The sequence below is a fragment of the Gavialis gangeticus genome, unplaced genomic scaffold (genome assembly GCF_001723915.1).
Source record: "Gavialis gangeticus isolate Ggan-Ray unplaced genomic scaffold, GavGan_comp1, whole genome shotgun sequence".
Lineage (NCBI taxonomy): Eukaryota > Metazoa > Chordata > Crocodylia > Gavialidae > Gavialis > Gavialis gangeticus.
Genome location: NW_017729033.1, coordinates 77,629,375 through 77,634,899, shown reverse-complemented (window position 1 = coordinate 77,634,899; position 5,525 = coordinate 77,629,375). Strand labels below are relative to the sequence as shown.

The 5,525-nt window shown below is 36.9% G+C and overlaps 1 long non-coding RNA gene across 1 annotated transcript in view; it reads right to left on the bottom strand.

Annotated features, from left to right (window-relative positions):
- Positions 1 to 5,525, bottom strand: part of LOC109303772 — a 26,934-nt gene that overhangs the window by 11,755 nt on the left and 9,654 nt on the right. Inside the window, exon 3 of the long non-coding RNA XR_002099218.1 lies at positions 884 to 897. This is a non-coding gene — a long non-coding RNA (uncharacterized LOC109303772). The remainder of the gene's footprint in view (positions 1 to 883; positions 898 to 5,525) is intronic.

Below are 5,525 nucleotides of genomic sequence, written 5' to 3'. Positions count from 1 at the left end.
AAAAACTCCTGTGAGCTAGCTAAACTTGTTCATAACCCAAAATTAGAAAACACCTTAATGAGGTTCATTATCTGTGAAAATTATAATTACGTTATGAACAGAGAACAAGATGTTGATGCAGCCGTTTCTGATAGGTGACATTTCAAGCATAAAATTATACACCCACTAACCAAAATATATGGTGGTAGTTTGAAACAAAGCAGAGTCTGAGTAATAGCATTCCTGTAGAAGAAGCTTTATGGGTAAAAGGTATACATAAAATATATACAACTTGCTGAAAAGACAATTAGTTTCTGTTTGTGGATTCAATCAAAACAAGAAGAAATATGAACCATTGTCATATATTATTATTTATTAAATAAGTATTAAAACTCTCAATGACATAAGCTGCAATGACTTCAGTGACTGTTATAATCCCTGAAAACTATATTGATGTCATTCTCAGTGACCAAATATCAAGAAAGCTTTTTAAAAAGTTGATTGCTGGCACCTAGGAATCATATTAATGTTGTACGGCACCTAGGAATAGTATTGATATTGTACTAAAGCTCTAAACAAGTGGTCGAAGATTTTTTTTAAAGATAGCTAACTCATATGAAAACTTCTCAGACATAAAGATAATTAAATCAACCTAGTCAACGTTGTCAATGTTGTTTTGCCATAATTATACAAAATTATTAATATCTGTCATTTCTGTACTGTAGCTACCTTCACTCTAAACAACCTTATCAGTTCTGGGACTCATGCCAAGTTAACTGACATACTCCTGTTAGACATTAGTGGACCTAAAATACAGCTCTATGAGTGTGTCTACACAAGAGACATTAATGTGCATTAGTTAAACTAATGCGCATTACTGGCATGTGTCTACACATGCACACACTTAATGTGCATTAACTTAGGCTAATCATGCCTAAATTTGATACCTGCAAATGCGATTAGTTTAGGAGTGATTAGTTAATGTGCATTAACGCATGTGTAGATGCACCCTGTAACTAACTTTAGTGCAGGGTCTGCCCTGCCACTAGGGGGCCAGCCTGAGCCCAGCTCCAGGGAACATCCAGGGGTTGGGGTACTGGCATTTGCCCCAGGGCCCTGCCCTCTAGGCTTCTCCCCCCTGGCCCACAACCCAACTCTGGGCTTGAAGACCCAAAACATTGTAAAAATTTTCCCCTTGTATACAGTTTTCCTCTTGTATATAGTTTCCCACTTGTAAGTGGGGTTTTTTTGTTGTTGCAGGGTGGTGGAGGGGCTCTGTTGGTTGAGGGGAGAAGGTTTCTGTTTGTTGAGGGAGGAGGGCAGAGGGATGGGAGCCGATGTTGTGAGGATAACAACTTTTTTTGTTTCATCCATGTACATGTCCTGAGAGTAGTGCTGGGGGTGGGCAGGGGGTAGAGGGTATGTGAGCAGCGGAGCAGGCAAGCTGGGGCAAGGAGTACAGGAGGAGGGTGTCAGACCACAGCACTCCTACAGCCAGTGCTCTGGCCCCTGCTGGCAGATGGGGTTGGGCCTGCTGGGGCCAGCAGAGCCAGGACCATGGTCAGTAGGAGTGTGGGGTGCTGATCATCACTGGCAGGGGCTGGGCCAGAGAAGTGGGGCACTGGGCATCACTGGCAGGGGCAGGGGCAGCCCTGGTGTGGGGAGCCAGGGTGGACAAGGAGGGATCAGCTGCTCCTGCACTGGAAATGAAGTGTCTGGACAGGGAAAGGGCTGGCCAGGGATCAGAGTTTCCCAGATGGCTGCCAGGTTCTGGCAGCTGGCTCTGGTTTCAGCATGGCTGCCAAGTGCTTGCATCCATATGGTTAGAGGCTGGAGCTCCCCCTGGTGGCCAGAGGGGCATGTGGCAGGGCTACAGGGACTTGTGCTTAACTTTAGACAACCTTAGTAGACACCTGCCAAAAAGTGCTTAATGCACATTAGCTTAATGCATGCTAAATTTAGTCGTTCTTTAATGTATGTGAGTTACAATGAGCTATAAAACTATTGGTCTCTGTTAAGTCCATAGTTCTTGGAGTCCAATGAAATTAGGATTTTTTGTTCCCAGGCCTGCCTTCTGAAGGTATTGCATAGATTTCCTTTGAGGACAAGGACTATGAAGTCAGAGATACAGCAACTGTTTCGTGAAAAGTATCCTCTTATAGCTGATGGTGTGTTTCTGTTCTTTGAAATTTTTCTGTGAGTTCATTCTGGAGGGTAATGGGTTTTGGTTCCTCCAACAAAGTTTCCATTGCATTGAAGTATTTATATTTTGTGATTGGCATGCATAGGATCCATGAATGTGATGGTTTGGTTGTGAGCTATGCTGTTGTGGTGATGGTGGAGTTTGTAATGTGATTTAGGATGATAAGTGTGAACAGTGCATACAGAAAAATATGCACAGTAACTGAGAATTAATTAATTAGTATTTAGCCAATAAAACCTACCTGGAATGTCCTTTGAAGGGATTTTAAGATATTCATAGATTTTAATTTATTTACTACTGCCAAAGAGATTAATTTTTTCTGGATTCTAGTTTCTGAATGATGCAGGGGAGTCTAGCATCTAGGTAAATCAGAATGTATTTTGTGTTTTTGACAACAGAAAATATGAATGTAAAAATGCCATTGCCTTGTTCCTTTCTGTTGTTTACTCTGGAGTAGGATGGCAAAAAGGGAAAAAAACAACATTTTATTTCACTTGCATTTGTGCTGTCAGTGTCTTTGCTTTTTTATATTTCCTAGGAAATATGATAAGCTGGATCCAAAATCCACGTAAACACTACTTGACTTCTGTAAGAATGTGAACTAATCCAATTTTTTTGTAATCTCAAAAAATTCTCTCTTGTGGACTATTTAAAGTAGATGTGGAGTAAAAAAGTTAAGCATGTAAGTGAGGTAGGAGCCTAAGTTTATGTCTATACTACCTCCATGCCACCCCTGGGAGAGCCTTTATGAAGTACAGCTTCCCTTTTCACTCCTACTCATATCTATGGATGCCAAATACTCCTATGTAGTTGAGGATTACTTTTGAATTTTAGTTCCTTTCACAGATGATTATCCTTCTTAAAGGAATGTGGAGGGCTTGTTTTTCACAGTTTCCCATATAAGCCTCCAGCAACAACAGTAAGAAAATGCTCAAAGACCCATGATATGCTCAGATCATTAAAAGATTAATCAACTGTCTACATGATATTTAATTAAGTTTTAATGGTTTATTGTGGCTTTCCTTTCTTATTTTCTTTGGCAATTAGTTACACAGTCACAGTATAAAACACCTGTCACTATGAGCATCAACACTCTTAAAATCAACTAACTATCTGGGTGTGAAAGTTTGTGTGTTGTTTGTTTAACGTCCTCTATTTTAATTGCACCACAATGCTACTTGAATATGACTGTCTTAAGTGTATAAATATTACCCATGTATAAAAACAGTAGCATAATTAAAAAAGCATTTTTGTTAATAAAATGAAAATGAGCTGAATACAACTTCATTAGTATAAAGTAATTTATACTTTGCTTGCCTGGTATTCAGTTTAATTAGGAATTAAGTTTCTAAGGAAAATGTATAAAAATGAAAATCTAGTACCTAATAAGGATGCATGTTAAGGATCCATGTAACCAAGTGGTATTATTGTCACCATACTGCCACATTCCTTCTGTTTTTCTATTACATACACCCATTGAATCTAGCTAATAAATTTATAAGCCCTTTGCAATAACCGCCACCTTTTAATAAACATTAGTATTTGGCCCTTCATATTAAATCTAATTCTGTCAGAGACCTTTGGGTGTTGTTAGGCCATGAATGGGAACCTATAAAAATGCCTTAAAGCTGATTTTAGTCACAAGATTAGAAACAGTGCGAAAACGCATAGTCTGCTATTTAAATATGAACACCTTGCCTTCCTCGTAGATTAGCACTTTCTTCTTTCATAATTGTTAATAGCCTTGCTCGACTTGCTGTTGTTGTATCTAAACATTTTTTTTTAAATGGCTTCCTTTTCTGGCTAGAGACATAAGTTGTTTATTAATACCACAAAAGAAAGATAAAAGGCAGCATAACACTCACATGCTCACTCTCTCACGCAGACACACAAAGTGAAAACAAATACTGATACATAGTACATACCAATTTATAGTAGAAGAAGCCTGGCCAGTTTCTTTCCATTATAGCAGCTCTCCATATTTCTCAGTTGGGTATTTTGTGGTATTTCAAAACTTTGTGAAGTTGCTTTGCATTACTTTAACTAGCTTTGTTTCTAAATTAACCAGTCTCTCAATGGTATTGAGTGTGCCTGTCTTAATCCTTCACTTCAGCTCTGAACCTCTTTAGATCAGTTTAGTAACAATAAGTTGACCTAACTTCTGTTATTAAAATATTGAAGTAATAGTGAAATAAAATAGTGTTTGATAAATCATGATTAAAATATTAAACCTTTCCAGAAAATATGTTTAACTATTTCATGTGCTTATTGAATAGTTCAGCATGTAGTTCCATCAAGGCAGAACATTTGATAATAAAATAATAACCCCAAGTGTTCTTTTCACATGCAAACAGGTAAATATAGCCCAAATATTCCTTATGATTGTCAAAATATTTTGTGATATTTTGCTTGCCTTCAGCTATATTCATTTCTTTGGGACTTTAGATAAAGTTGTGATTACCATTCAATATAAAAACAATTTACATTTACACTGTTGTTTAGTCAATAGAAACTATTTTCTATCAATACAAGGGTAGAAACAGAACAGTCTTCTTAAGTAAAATGAACAATGAATTATTTGGTGAAAATTAGTGACACTTTCATTATGTTTAGAAAATGAATGTAAAATAACTGATTGTGGAAAATGATGGGAGTGGAAACTTCTATTTAAAGTACAAACATACCATTTCAGCACCCTTTAAATTAAGGTGCTTGCATAATAATTAAAGCCAATGCTGTGCCAATATTTTAAAAGGGTAAACAGAATTACCTGGGTAATTATAGGTATGTTAGCCTTAAAAATCTCTCCTAGGCAAAAAGGGGAAAAACTGATATAGGACTCAGTAAAAAAACAGAGAAAAGTAATACAATTAATGGCAGTTGGAATGGATTTATGGAAAATATAACTAACTAGATATCTTTTACTCCATGAGATTACAAGTTTGATTCCTAAAAATAATAGTATCTATGTAATACACTTGACATTTTGGCAAGGTACTACATATCATGTTGATTAACAAACTGTGCAGAAGCAAAATGAACATACCACACAGTAAATATATTATAGTTGGCTAACTCAAAACACACTTTTAACTAGGCATTCATCAGCAGGCACTTGAAACCTATTTCTAGTAGGTTTCAAGAAGGTTCTTTGCCTTTTAAAAATGAGCAGTTTTTTCAATGACCTGAACTAAAACATAAAATCATTACTGATGAAGTCTGCAGATAACACGGATATGAGGGGAATGGCCAGTAATAAATAGGACAGGTCACTTACACAGAGATCTGAATTACTTGGTAAACTGGGAACAAGTAAACAACATGCATTTTAACAAGGTCAAAT